The sequence below is a fragment of the Phalacrocorax aristotelis genome, chromosome 7 (genome assembly GCF_949628215.1).
Source record: "Phalacrocorax aristotelis chromosome 7, bGulAri2.1, whole genome shotgun sequence".
Classification (NCBI taxonomy): domain Eukaryota; kingdom Metazoa; phylum Chordata; class Aves; order Suliformes; family Phalacrocoracidae; genus Phalacrocorax; species Phalacrocorax aristotelis.
Genome location: NC_134282.1, coordinates 5,608,954 through 5,623,734, shown reverse-complemented (window position 1 = coordinate 5,623,734; position 14,781 = coordinate 5,608,954).

The following is a 14,781-nucleotide window of genomic DNA, read 5'->3' as shown; positions in this document are numbered from 1 at the left end:
GAGAAAAGAAGGTTGTCTATATTTTGGGACACACAGATGAAGTTTAGTTAATAGATTACAGTAACCATAGACTAGATCGCACCATAAGTTTCATACTCCACTTCGATTTGTTCTTCCTAAAAACCTGAAATTTTTACTGCATTTATCACAATGGTATTTGGAGACATCTTAGGTTTCAAAATGGGCTTACTGAACTTTCTGAATATGTGGGTTTTTTTCTCAGGTACACTATATTTTAGGGCTCTGTTCATGTGTTTCAGTGCAAATTTTGACGCTAGTTCAAGAAGTACATTTTATATGATTTTTCTGAAGACGTGAAGCCTCAGGGTCAGTCAGGATTACCCATCCTCTTTGGACACATCACTTATATCCAAATATGCCCAAATTTCTCTATAAATATCAAAGGACATGGCCTTGTCTGAAACAAAGTGAATTTTTAAAAATGGAAAATAAATTTCCATTCTTTGAGTGGGAATTATGATATCTAGGATATTTTGCTTCAAAACAGGTTCCTTTCCCGATGTGAAGGGAACAGCTAAAACCCTGACTTTAGCTTCATGCTGCTAGCAAAGTACTTTCTACAATTCACTTAAAAACCACACAGATATGTCACGTTAGCTCATTTGTGTGTGACGCAACACGCAGCTGAAACCTTCAAGTTTTGCAGAGGCTGGGTGACTCTCGATAATCTCACTTGGGGAAAACATTTGTCCCAGAAGAGCAGAATTTAGTTTAAACTTGATATTTGGCATATTAACTGCCTTCTCAGGCAAGCTGGTGCTCCCACAAGGTTCCTGCCTGGTGAATACCATCCTATAAACTTCATGGGATGGTAGAGCGCTCTGGGAGACCTGCACCTGCATGTGTGGGAGCTACAGCATCCACCAGGTTGTTGCACTGGGTGCTGTCGGGGGACCAAAGCGCAGCTGGGCACACAGACACACCTTGCTGCAGAGAGAGACTAGGCTGCCCTAAACACGCCTCCGACTCTGGCTTCTTAGTTTAGATCCTCAGAGAAAACCTAGAAGAAGTTGCTTCATAAGCTAACTTGGAACACGAACATTTCGTGGTTCTAATAGACAAGTTGCTTTTATGGCTGTTACAGGTTTTCTCGCTCTGCGCCATGTATTAAGTTCTCATTGCCCCAAAAGTACCTCTCTCTCCCCTTCTGCTGCCACAGGGTCAGAGGAGCTTGTCTCTTGCATTGCGTTCGCCTAACCTTAACATCCCTTCTTTCCCGAAGTGCCAGCACCCTCTTTCTCACAGTAATCGATTAACACAGTTAAGTAAACTCCTTCCGTGGTGTAGGCAGCGGAAAAGTGTTGGTGCTTCTGATTTAGCACATGAAGAAAATGGAAGACATGCAAGAAAAGGAGCTCAGTTAATGAGACGCAGCAAAGAAGCAAGCACATAGATATCATTTCCCTTCTAAAAGGCACACGTAGAGTATCCTCTGATGATAAACCTGTAAGTGGCACATGCCCAGTATTTTTAGTTAGTACAGGATTTCTTCCGGCAATAATAAAGAATAGTCAAGGTGCCAAAGCTGCCACCGCTAGTTACAACTTCTCTGTGCAAGTATGTAAAAACTGCAGAGTGTGTTCCAGCTGGTTGGTGCTTACCCAGGTATTCTGCCAAGGCTGCGAAGCCACAAGCTAATGATAATAATTGGGGTGTTTTTTTTTTTCATTTACAAAGGAAATTGTGTAATTAAGCATATGTATAGCAGTCCTATATAACAGGAAACTTCACCCAAGAGATCTGGTTGTAGGTCTTGAAATCACTGGAAATCTTTTTAGTACTGCATGGGCCCCAAACCCTCTATTTATGAAACAGGTCCAGAACATGCATCCAAGCTTTCTATCCTGTTTCCGTGCCACAGTGCTTTGTTGGGACACAGTTTAAATTCCTTTGAACTCAAATTCTCCTTGACTACAAGAAACATTGACTGGGATCCTGCCTTTAAAAACAGCAAAGTAAATGAGCCTCTACTCTCAATCACAAATAGTCAGGCCTTTGTTATCTGAGATGCTTTTAACATAAAATCTCCCACGTGAAAAAAGAACACCCTGTTTGTCAAAGCTTTTTTCTGAGTTGGAGGGATAAGGCTTGTCAGAGTCCTCAGCAAGGCAGTGTACAGACAGAACTGACCTGAGAGATGGCAGATGGAGGTAACAGTCATCTTTAATCAGGGGAGGGGAGGATTCAACCATGGCTTCTGCACGCGACGTTAATATCCTACCCGCTCGACTTCTGACTGGTTTGGATTTGATTTTGAAAAGTCTTGATGTCATCCCAAGCCAGATGGGGATCATACTGTAAATCTCCAGTTTAGGGAAAGTTTCTCACATCAAATATTAAGCTGCTTTTACTGAAACAACCAATTAGGAATGTGCTTCTGCTAATTTAAGTTCTTTTCCTTTGCACCTAAAGATTGAGAGTGGAAAAAATGGGGTTTTAATGTACTTTGGTTATATTGCTTCTCTGCCTAATATCTTATAAATACCTTCTGTTTTGAAGTTTATGCAGACTTTACTTTGAGGCCATATTGACCCCTGAGATCAGGACCCTGATGTTGAACCGAAATTGGATAAGGGATTGCAAAATACAGGGTATGACCACTTCGTTTTGGATGTGCTAAATGTGCCGTAAAAGGAGCTTTAAACTAGTGTATCTCCACCACTAGGGCCCATTTGGTAAAGGCCAATAATGCTGATACAAGTGAAGATGATGATGGGGGAGACAAAAGAAGAGGCAAACAGGCAAATTGATGATACCCAGCTCATTAGTAAGCTTTTTAAAAGGAGGAAAATACACTATCCTTATTCCAAGTTCCCTGGTATGTCTTACTTCCTATACTCTTACAACGCAGCTGCCTCTGGACAAAGACCACCTCTGTTACGGTGTATTATATGTTTCTGATGCATGTTCATCTGCAAGAGCTTATCCGAGCTTTTTCAGGAATGTCTGTTTAGATTGAGAGGTGCATGAGAGGTTGTAGTGAGGTGGGTCTCTTCTCCGAGGTCACTAGTGATAGGACGAGAGGAAATGGCCTCAAGCTGTGTCAGGGGAGGTTTAGGTTGGATATTAGGGAAAATGTCTTCACTGCAAGAGTGGTCAGGCACTGGCACAGGCTGCCCAGAGAGGTGGGGGAGTCACCAGCCCTGGGGGTGTGCAAACAACATGTAGACATGACACTTCAGGGCATGGTTTAGGAGGCCTGGGGGTATTGGGTTGATGGTTGGACTTGATCCTAGAGGTCTTTTCCAACCTTAATGATTCTATGATTCTGTGATTCTATGACCTGGAACTTCATTTTTTCATGACAATAAGCACCACAAAAGTAAATGACTCAAGTGTATTTGGGGTGGTATTTTCAGAAACAAGTCCAACAAATCCTTCTTGGGTTCTTAGTAACCTCTCAGATGCTGAATAATAACTGCTTTGAAGTGAGTACATAATCCTTTTTTGGGGGTTTCAATTAAATATGACTTCATGTTCCAAGACATGGAAGCCCATGTACGCAAATCAACTGCACCAATTGTTTTGTGCTGATGAGAAATTGTTTTCCTTTTTAATGAGACAAGTAACACTGACTAAAATACAGTCATGTTATACATTAAAAAGGAGCAGTATATTTGTTAGCCAATTTTAACACCTTGTAATGAGAATATATAGTGACAGAAGTATTTCTTACAAGTAGAGCCTAGTTTTGATCCACTGAGATGTTCTGGCTCTGAGCACAGCACAGTTCTGCTTTCTGTAGGTATGTGCGCTGTCATGATGGGTTGGTTGCTCTTAAAACTGCTCAGGCGTGGTTCCAATGTTCACTTTTACATTGCGTTTGTCCATCACAGCGTACAATGGCATCGACATTTGAACTTCCCAGCATAAGTGGAGCATCCCTGGACACTACAAAAGAAACTACTCTGATGCATCTGGCGCTTCCCTCTGACACAAGGTTTTTGCCAGTAATTCTGTTTGCTGCCATTCAGGCATCCGAGCTGGGAACCAGTTTGAGATGTGCCCTTCCTCTCCTTTCTTCAATGATCTTTAACTATGACTTCTTTAAGTTTTTGTTCTGTTTACCCTCTGTGATTCCTCAACAGCAACAGCATGTGTTCTGCTTTGGGTTACTGCTCTAAGGAATATAATCCTAAGGGTCAAGCTGAATTCTGAAAACATTGTTTTATGTAGCTGTTCAGTCAGTGACGCTTCGAACCTTCACTCTGCCCCAGGGACCTTGTATATGGTTCCTGTGGGCTACAGAAGACACAGGTGTCCTTCTCTCCTTCCGTCACAAAATCCAGCTCAGAGAGAAAATGGAAAGGTTGGACCAGCTGACCTTTCCAGGTGCCCTCCACACCGGGCCAGCCTGCGCTGCATTCGGTGCCCGGGCTGCGGCTGATGCTGTGGGTGATGATGCTGTGGGGGGTGATGCTGCGGGGTGTGATGCTGCAAGTGATGCAGCAGGTAATGCTGCAGGGGATGCTGCTGCGGGTGATGCTGCAGGTGATGCTGCGGGTGATGGTGTGGGTGATGCTGGTGCAGGTGATGCTGCTGGTGATGATGGTGCGGGTGGTGATGCTGCAGGTGATGCTGCAGGTGATGGTGCGGGCGATGCTGGTGCGGGTGATGCTGGTGCGGGTGATGCTGTGGGCGATGCTGGTGTGGGTGACGCTGTGGGTGATGATGGTGCGGGTGATGCTGTGGGTGATGGTGCTGTGGGTGATGGTGCTGTGGGTGATGGTGCTGGTGATGGTGCTGCGGGTGATGATGCTGCGGGTGATGATACGGGTGATGCTGCGGGTGATGATGCTGCGGGTGATGATTCTGCGAGTGATGCTGTGGGTGATGGTGCGGGTGGCGATGGTGCTGGTGATGATGCTGCGGGTGATGCTGCAGGTGATGCTGCGGGTGATGGTGTGGGTGATGCTGGTGCAGGTGATGCTGCTGGTGATGATGGTGCGGGTGGTGATGCTGCAGGTGATGCTGCAGGTGATGGTGCGGGCGATGCTGGTGCGGGTGATGCTGGTGCGGGTGATGCTGTGGGCGATGCTGGTGTGGGTGACGCTGTGGGTGATGATGGTGCGGGTGATGCTGTGGGTGATGGTGCTGTGGGTGATGGTGCTGTGGGTGATGGTGCTGGTGATGGTGCTGCGGGTGATGATGCTGCGGGTGATGATACGGGTGATGCTGCGGGTGATGATGCTGCGGGTGATGATTCTGCGAGTGATGCTGTGGGTGATGGTGCGGGTGGCGATGGTGCTGGTGATGATGCTGCGGGTGATGCTGCGGGCTCCCAGCGGCTGCCCGGCAGGTGGCACCACCCTACTGATGCTGATAGCCACGGCCCCGCTTCCCTGCGCCTCCCTTGCGACGGGGGAGCGAGAGCCACGTCTGACTCGGAGAGCGAGTGGCAGAACGGGAGGAGGCGTGCTTTGGCTTCATCTTTGTCTTCCCTTCGTCTGACTTGAATTTTCAAGCTTCTTGGAAAAAAAAAATCCTGGGTACAGAGTTCCCTAAGGCAGCGTGTTTCTTTCATGGGGATACATGACAGTGCTGGGTCCTGAAAAAGCCTCCTAGTCTGAAGGGTCTTTGTGAGAGGATCTTTCAACTCACCCACCCTTCATATTCCAGGACACCTTTGTGGAATGCCAGTTCCTCTCATCAATCCATCCCTGGCTTCCTCGCTCTCTCACGTGCCGCAGGTTTCTTACAGAGCTAGGGCTGAGCAGGTTCTGGTCACTAGGGGCTTGTATCTGCCCTGTAGGACAGCTGCTTGGTATCGCTGGTTTTCTGTTCCGCTCTCCTCACACCTACTGTGCCGTGCAGTCCCAGGTGTATGGGGGACATTTTCAGCTCTTGGAAAAGAATGTGCAAGATGCTGTGGTGTATTATTGCTTTTTTTCTGCACTGCTCTGGTCTGTTTCTAACAGCCTCGGTAAAATTTCAAGTTTAAAAAGTACATCTAGTTTCTACTGGCTTGAGCCGGCTTGTGGGTTTGGAGATGAATTAATCCGTGTCCTGTTACCAAGGTGTACTGTCTTCAGAGTGTGACCATTTGGTACACCCGTAAATAAAACAGCAGTTTTGTTTGTTACGATCTTTTTATTCTCTGCATTGGGCAGGTTCTGGCATTTTACACAGGCAGTTTGAAGAAGTCAGCTGCTTGGAACAACAACCTTTCATCCTCCATAAAGTAGTAAATACTGTAAATATCGACATGCTTCCACTTCACTTGAGAGTAGGTTCTGTCCAAGAAAAATAAAAGCTAGTTGGGGCTACTTGTCTGCATGTGTCTCAGTTTTAGTTCAGAGCCAAAATAGAATGATGAATAGGAAAAAGAAAAAAAAATCCTTCCCCAACTGGTGGAGATTTCATCACAGAGTTCAAAGATGTTCACTGTGTCACTAAATAAGAAACTGTAACTGTATGTTAATGTTTACCTTAACTTTCCATCAGCTGATACACTTTCATGTGTTAGTTACATGCTCTTTACTATCTCCAAAAAAAAATAGAGAGCATTATATTGTACTATGCTTGTGCCTCGGGCACTGGCATGGGCCTGGCGATAACTGTTCTACCCCTGCTTCTGCTTGACTTTGGACACGTTACACGTGGCCTTTTCTTCTCTGTGAATTAGGGGTGGCCATTTGCTTCTTCCCATGTGTTGTTTATTTATACTAATCTCTCACTGTATGTTTTTTCACAACTGATTTTGCTCCGGTGGATATCCCTAGATGTTAATATAATGGAGAAAACATTTGACTGCTATGATTCTTTTTTAATTTTTTTTCTTTTTATCTATAAATTGCTGATAACATTCAGGAAAACTTTTCCAGAACTTTAAGGCAACCTTTGCCAGAGGTTTTTAAAGGGTTTTGAGATCTGCAGGATGAACATGCTAAAGAAGTGCCAAGTCAGATGATAATAGCCTGTGTTTGTTAGCTTTATACAAGAGTTTCAGTGGAAACAAGTCATAAAGTGCTTGTACCCAGCTGAGGGAAACTGGGGGGCTTACAAAACTTACTAATTCCCTTCTTCCCCTCACCCCAGCTCTTCGTCCCGCGTTTCACTGACCTACTGTTCTCAGTGTACTGGTGAGTTGCTTATTTTCAGTGCAAACTTGATTTCACGCAGCCCAAAGTCTGCATTGCGAGTGAAGCACTTTGGATTATGTTGCCTCATTATTTTCCTTCACGGTGCACCATGACACAGGGGAGTTTTTGCAAAGCTTAATTGAAACCAACAGGTAACTGTCTGACCTGCACTAGTTAGAAATGACCTGCTAGGTATCAATTTAGTATACTTGGACTGCTTTTTTGGCTTGTGCACAAATATTTATGGCAAACTGGTTTAAAACCTATTGTAACAGAGTTGCTGTGGCACCATGGGATTATTTATGACTCAGAATTTCACCCGTTAAAATCCAGGTTTTATTTCACAAATAAAAATGCATCTGTTCATTTCTGCTGAGTGGACACTTTACTACTGCGCAGTCGCACATCTACTGAGAACTGCTCAAACTGGAGGCCTTATTCAGGGCCCTGAAAGGAGAGGAAAGTGGAAATCTCTGTGCACGGGGGTTCACCAGGGCAGCTCCAGACCAGGCTTTTGGTCACTTGCTTCTCTCAGGAACAATTTTTATAGGAAAAGTTTGTGGAGGAAAAATCCTAGTAATTTTAAAAGCATTGGAAACATATTTTTCTTTTCAATGGACATCTGTTGTGCTAAAGAGAAAACAGGGCTTAGAAAATAATGATGACTCTGTAGCTCCGTAGCATTTTCACTGTTTGTACATACCCAGAACAGACCATATTTGTCAAGTTTTGCTAAGCATTAGTAAGTGTTGATGTAAGTACAATATGCTGAAGTGTACATGTAGAAATCACGTAATAATTCATAGAAATATAAGGAAAAGACAGACCATCCACAGCAGCCTGGAGGTCACAGCGCTAGAAGGGAGCTCTTAATTCTTAGAAGAAATTGTAAATGCTCCTGGAATGCAACTTCTGCAACTTTTGTTTGTCATCTCTAGACTCACTGACTGTGCTTCACTGGCAACTTAAAGCAGGTCAGTTATGGCACGAAGAATGTGCTGAACAAGGTCAAGAACATTTAAAGGCAGCAATTTCTTTCCTTGGTAATGTAAGGCATAGACGTTTCAACAGATAAGTAAAGGTCGGGATGATTCAGGGTCAGCCTCAAAAGCGCTAGCCTTAAAAGAGTCGTAAACACACCATGGCACAGAATTTTCTACTGTTCCACTGTTTCTATAGCTGATTACTGCAGTGTGAGCACAGGTGATTATAAAAAGTCCTGTTGGGTTTACATTTAAAGGGAGGAGAACATTGTCAAGGTTTTTTTGAATAACCATTTTTTTGTATGTCGTAAACACGCCAGGAAAGCTCTTTGCAGTATGAAAATTTCTGGAGTCCAGGAGTTAAAAATTGGCTGGACTAGGTAGTGACAGTCTTCCTTACCGCTTCGACAGAAGTTGGACGTAGTCCCTTTTTCTGGAAGACAAGATTATGGGCATTTTGTTGGTTGGATGAAGTTCCGTTATGTGAGAATAATTCAAGTTTCCCAAGTATGCCACATTTCTTTGGTATGCCTTTTCTACAGTTAAAATGTGGCTGTGTCCTGTCCATCATCTGTCCTAGAAATTGAAAAATGAGTGACAGAAACTGTTTGTTAAACATTGTCAAAATTATTCCACAAATGCTACAGAAAAGATACGTTGTTTATGTAGTGGCACTGTGCTGTATATACTTAAAGTGAAATATACTGGGGGGAGGGGAAAAAAAAAGGTCAATGGGGTGTGTTAAAGGTCCTTTATCTTCATGGCTGCTTCACTCTGCCAGCTCTGATTCATAAATCTGTGGGTTCTGGAACCCTAACTAAATATTAGTGGGGTAGCATTTGCCCCATGTAACCACATGCTAGAACTGGAGTTTGCTCAGCGAAACTGCCACCCCTCACCTCCAAAGATCAGGTACTTTCCCAGCATCCTGATCTAGCCAAGGCTTAGCAGTAAGGATTTTTTTTACATATCTGGGGCTAATAAACAAAATCATTGCAGTAGGGAACAGGTGGAAACATTAACGTTCTCTGAAATTTAGACTGGTATATCACAACAGATACTGATTTCCAGAAACTGGTAGTTTATTATCAGTTTATTTTCATAATTAGCCTGTCTTTGTGCTCACATGGGCTTCATGAGTCACATCTCAGCTCATTATCTTGGGAAACAGATGTATTATTTTTGAAAGCCATCCAGTCAATAAATTAGCTTGGAAGAAATGATAGTCCAAAGCATCTTTTCAGTAGACTGCTGTCATGCGTGGTTCCTATCAGAGAGAAACCTGAATTTTTTGTCATGGTATATGGATTGACTGAGCCTTCTCTGGCTGTGAGAAAACAAAGGACAATTGGTGACGCATGGAGCAAACTGATCTCAAAACAGAAACAACAACAAAGAAACATGACAGCGTGAAAAGACAGAGTACAGTCTGCTGTCCACATTTACACAGTCATTCTGCCTGTAACTCCAATATACATCTATTGTCTCTTTTTTTCTCAAAGTGACAGTGTGCCTTAACTATAGCGTCTCAAAACCCCTGCACCTCAGACAGAAGTAGGGGCATGTTAACGAGAGTTTCTTTTGCTCTTGATCATGCTTTCGTGCTCGCCGTTGAGCCACGATAAGCTCACCCAGTGCCAGCAAGGAATAATTCTCTAAGTGCAGTTCCTTGCTTTGCTCTGGCTTTCATTTGCTCTTCCACGCTGCTGAGACTGTAGGGAAATTTCAATGTGATACAATAGAACAAGCTGATCTGCCATATTTTCCCCTCATTATTTATGCATGAATATGCCTTTTACCTGATATAACTTTATCTTTTTCTTCCGTTATACATGCTTCTGATGTATTTAAATAGCTCACTATATACCATTTAGTGCGACTATATAATTGCCAATTACATCTTTATGATTCATCTAGACATAATCTAGATATCATACAGAGGCATTACGCAGCTGATACTCATCTGGTGTAAGACAACGGCTTTGTGCTGGATCAGCTCACATCTTTCACCAGACACTGAGGATCAGAGGCTGTGGATGAGGGGAAGTCCCTGTTTGACAGTAGGAGTGACACACCTTGTAGGAGTGCAGCTTCATGAATTTTGAACCTCCTCATATGACTTTAAAAATTTTGCTTCACATGAATCTTGATCATTATCTAATGTTCGTGTTCAGGTGGACTGAATTGGTATGTTGGTTTTTACCCCTTAAATATCTGAGCATTTTTGTTTCGGCGTCATTAGTAATAAAAGCTTAGTATTTTCTTGATTTTTAGAGAAACATATTTTATTTCCCAGCTCTTCAGAAGTATCTCTCTTCCCTGAAATTCAGGATATTTGTGTGAAAAAATTATTCATCCGTTGCTCACTATTGCTTTTAAGTGTGATTGATTCTTGAAGATCAGCTAATAGAGCTCTTTGCCCACTATCCTCATGTCATTGCTGTAGAGAGAAAGAAACCTTTCAGCAAGAGAAACTGTTGATTTTATTATACGTGGTACAGAGTAGAAAGCTTGATCCTTCCCTTACTAATTCCTATTTTACATTGGTAATTCCTCTGGCTTGTTTCTACGAGAAATAAATGAGAGGCTCATACACCCTTCTGAGATGGAAGGATTGGAACCATCATCCCTTAAAACACTGTCCCTTAAAATTATTCATAAGAAAAGCATATGGACTGTGCGACTTGCACAGAAACCCTGAGAACCTAGAAGAAGAAAACGGTCACATCTTACTTTGCCCGCAAAGCCTTTCATTATTGATGAGATCTACCCGCTTACGTACCTCCCGTAATGTAAATATACCTGCATATCGCATGCATTAATGGATTTGTCCTTAGGCCACCTTGGCAAGGCAGGGAGAATTTAAAGGGAAATTTGAAATTAAAACACAACCCTGTGGTGCCTTAGGACATTAAGGTGAAATACAAGTACTTAAATCCTGGCAGTGCAGTGAGAATTGCAAGCCTAAAGCTCATAATGGCCATGTTTTTGACAGCGATGTTTCCCTAATGCTTAACATTCTGTTTCAGCCTGTGTCCAGAACTGTCTCTGTCTTAGCAAGGCTCAGCAGCTTTGCCTGTCCCATGCTGACATCCCTCTGTGCAGACTGCTACCTGAGATAACCTCTCCAGAAGACACGGAGCCAGTATCTATCTTCATTAGAAATGATGCGGGAGGATACAGGTCTCTAGTCTTGCCCAATAGTTCAAAAGAAGAGATTTTTCCTCAGTGTTTCATGTACTTCTGCCAGACTTCCTCTATGGAAGCACCTCACAAAGGAGAAACTGGGGATTTCTAGAAAAATGCTGGGAGAAAGAGGAAGCCAAGAGAGGAATGTAGATGGATGGAGCTACTTCGAGCAGGCTCTGGCTCCTCGGTGCAGTGCAATGTGGTGCAGGAGCAGAAGGAGGCACTGAGCTGTAAAGTGATGATTTGCTCTTGATCCCTCTTCTAAAGGTTGCTGATTTATCTGGCGATCAGTTGATGTAAAGATCAGGGTAATCCCAGACTGCGAATTCCAAATGGACATAGTTAGTTTTTCATAGGCGAGTATTTAAGCCCAGAAGAAGGTGAGATTTAGGACACGTCTTTGTCTTCTGTATTTTTCTATAGAATAATTTATATAGCTTCCTTCTTGGTGACACTGAGAATCCATGTCTTCTCTGAGGCAAGATTAGGTGCTGCAACTCTACTTTAGGAGCTAAAGAGCCTAAAGTTAATTTGTTTACAACTTTACAACTCTTCCCCTGACTCTTTCAAGTCACCTAAGAGCTTTGAGATCAAGAAAATAAACACAATGTCCCATATAATTTTAATACATAAACGATCAAATTCTGGTTCCTGTGCTGCATTTACTGACTTTTAAGTAAGTGAAAACAGCCTTAAGACGGGCAGAATAGTTTACTGGTTAATAACGTCTATCTGAGCGATATCACTGCTGTGCTCAACACTTGAAGAGAGCAAATATAAAAAACATCATGAATTTGAAGATTCCAGCTCAGTAATGCTGCAACAGCCAAAGTACATCGTAGGGATTCAGGAAGCAAATTCCATTTTTACTGAGAATTAAAAGAAAATGTATACAAAAAGAAACTGCTTTTCAAACTAAGATTTTAGTACATTGCTGTAATTCCTAATGACAGGAGCAGATATCCCGGAGGGCTGCTACCTAGTTCAACACACACATAGTTAAGTGACAGGGGAGGAGCAACACAGCTGCAGAGGCATCCCCCTTTATCCATATCATGTCCAGACCAAGCTCTGAATGTCAAATGCATATTGCCCCGGTCCAAATTATCAGCTACAACACAAGCTAATTGATGTTAAGTGAACGTTGTCTACCATATCAGTTTAATGAAATGAAATGTTTCTGTCATATTTTCCTACCACGAGTTCAGTGAATAAGTGGGAAAAATGCTGTTGCAAGGAATGAGATAGTAGGAGTGAGATTTTGCTCTTCTGCAATCATTCAGATCCACAAAATCATCTTTGCAATTGCTGATCAATCTCCAGTCTTTTTCCTGCATGCATCGTTGCTGGAGATAAAGGTCTGGTAAAGAAAATTGAGGATGCAACTTGCCGATGGTATACTAAGATATAACAGAACCCGCCTTGCTCTTCTCTTAGCCCTGCAGTGCTAACCATGGGAGATCTGGCTTATCAGTAAATATATGGTTACAAAAGAAGGTGCTGCTATACTGAGAAGAAACTTGACACATATTATTTTTCTAGTTCTAACTAAACTATAAAATCTGATCGTTTTGCTCTGTCAGTAACACTGCAAATACTCAGCTGGCAGGTTTGGCCTACCTTGATGCCACTGGCGTAACTCCCCATGCCGTCAGGGTAGGCGGGTGTGTGCAAATTTGTGTTTCGAAACTGTAGCTGGCCTTTGCTTTCATTCATCCTCTAGATGTTTTTCTGTGACCTGAAAGACAAATACATGTATCTCCTAAGAAAAAAACATCATAGCATGCTGTGATGTCAGGGTTAGTTTGCCATGTTTTGGTTATTATTTATATTAGCATAAGGCTGAAGACCCTTAAGCAAGGTTTGGGATCCTATTGCACCCAAACACAACCAAAAAGATTTTTCCAACTTCAAGGAGCAAAAGGGCTTAGTTGTTGGACGTCACTGAAAGTTAGCTAAATTGGCAACCTCCAAAACTATTTAATGTAGTTACCTGAGGTAGAACCCCATTTTTAGCACAGGAGTTAATAGAAAAAGATCAATGTGTTATTCTTGTACCTGAGGCTGCAGCACAGTATGGTTATAGTGATAGGATTCATAATTAAAAAGCTGAAAACCAGCTAGGAATGTAGGACTGAAAGGCACCGCCTGGTGACCAAATCCAGTTCCCTGTTATCACATAAAAACATATTTTAGAATTCTTTTAATGAACTTACAAAGTTCCACCATGTAGCTAGTATTTTATTTTGTTCCTATTGCTTGTATTAGGAAGCTAGTCCAGACACTCACTTAAAAACTCCTTCATAATTTCCGGCTCATACATATGCGTATGGCTAGTTTGGACTGGCTTGTTCTTATGCCAGCATTGTCTTTTAGCTTTGCCAACATTCTTGCGTGTCCCTGATATTTATCCCGTCCCACCCCACTCTTCATAGTGTGCTTTACGAGAGCAGCAACGTAACAATCCCTCTTTTTGCCCCAACCTTCATTCTGCTAGTTTAAACAAGACTTATTTTTGCTCGTCTAAACAGATCAAATTCTTTCTAGTTTCCTGGCTGCCTGTTCTCCTGCTCTTCCTGAGAGCCCTGCTCCATACCTGCACCATGTTGAATTCTTTTTTTCATACTCCTGAATAATCAAAGTTGTATGTGGTATCTCAGAAGGCCTCCTAGTAGGAGCAATATCTCTTTATTGCTAATGTAGCACTATATTCTAGGAGCATACTGTTTTGGGGGAGGGTTTTTACTGCCGTGTCACATTACTGGCTTACAGGACTGTGTGACTCCGTTTCTTCTCTCTGTGTGTCACGGCAAATCCAGCAAAGATTGTTGTTATTATTAGGCCCCAAGTGTATCACCTAGCTTCCTGTGGTTTGAGATTTCACTTGTGTCTTATTTCAGCCTCCAAGTCATCTTGTTTTTCCAGCATGACATTCTTTTCAACACCTCTCACCTTTTCCCCAGCAAACTTCATGAGGTTATGTCTATCATTTGTGCCATGTGCAGAGATAGTGCTACTTTTTACCCCGAGACTCATCCTTGAGAGATTCCTTCGTGAGCTTCCCATAACTAAACAATTCCCTTCTGAGCACAACTCACCATTATATCCTCCTTAGCGACTGGTGTACAGGAAGCTGCTTGAACTTAAACTAATAATTTTCCACATGTAAGAAATGCTTCAGTGAAGTCTGTCTAGATCAGAGTTTGCATCTAAAAAGTCAATTATAAAAGAAGAATATTGAGTTAGTTTGGCATGATTTAGCATCATCAACTTTTTAGAATTTTATACCATTTCCATTAATCTTTAATTATAGTAACCTTCAGAAATTGTTTTATTTTTAAATTTTGAAGTCAGTCTGAAAAGTCTATAACTGCTTACATTACCTTTTTTGCTGTATATCTAGGTGCTTAATTCATTATTGTCTTGATAGTTGAATTAATAAAGCACGCTTGATATGCAGTACTTAGTCCACTCAGTGCTGATTTTGTTGGCGTGAAAACTGCTTT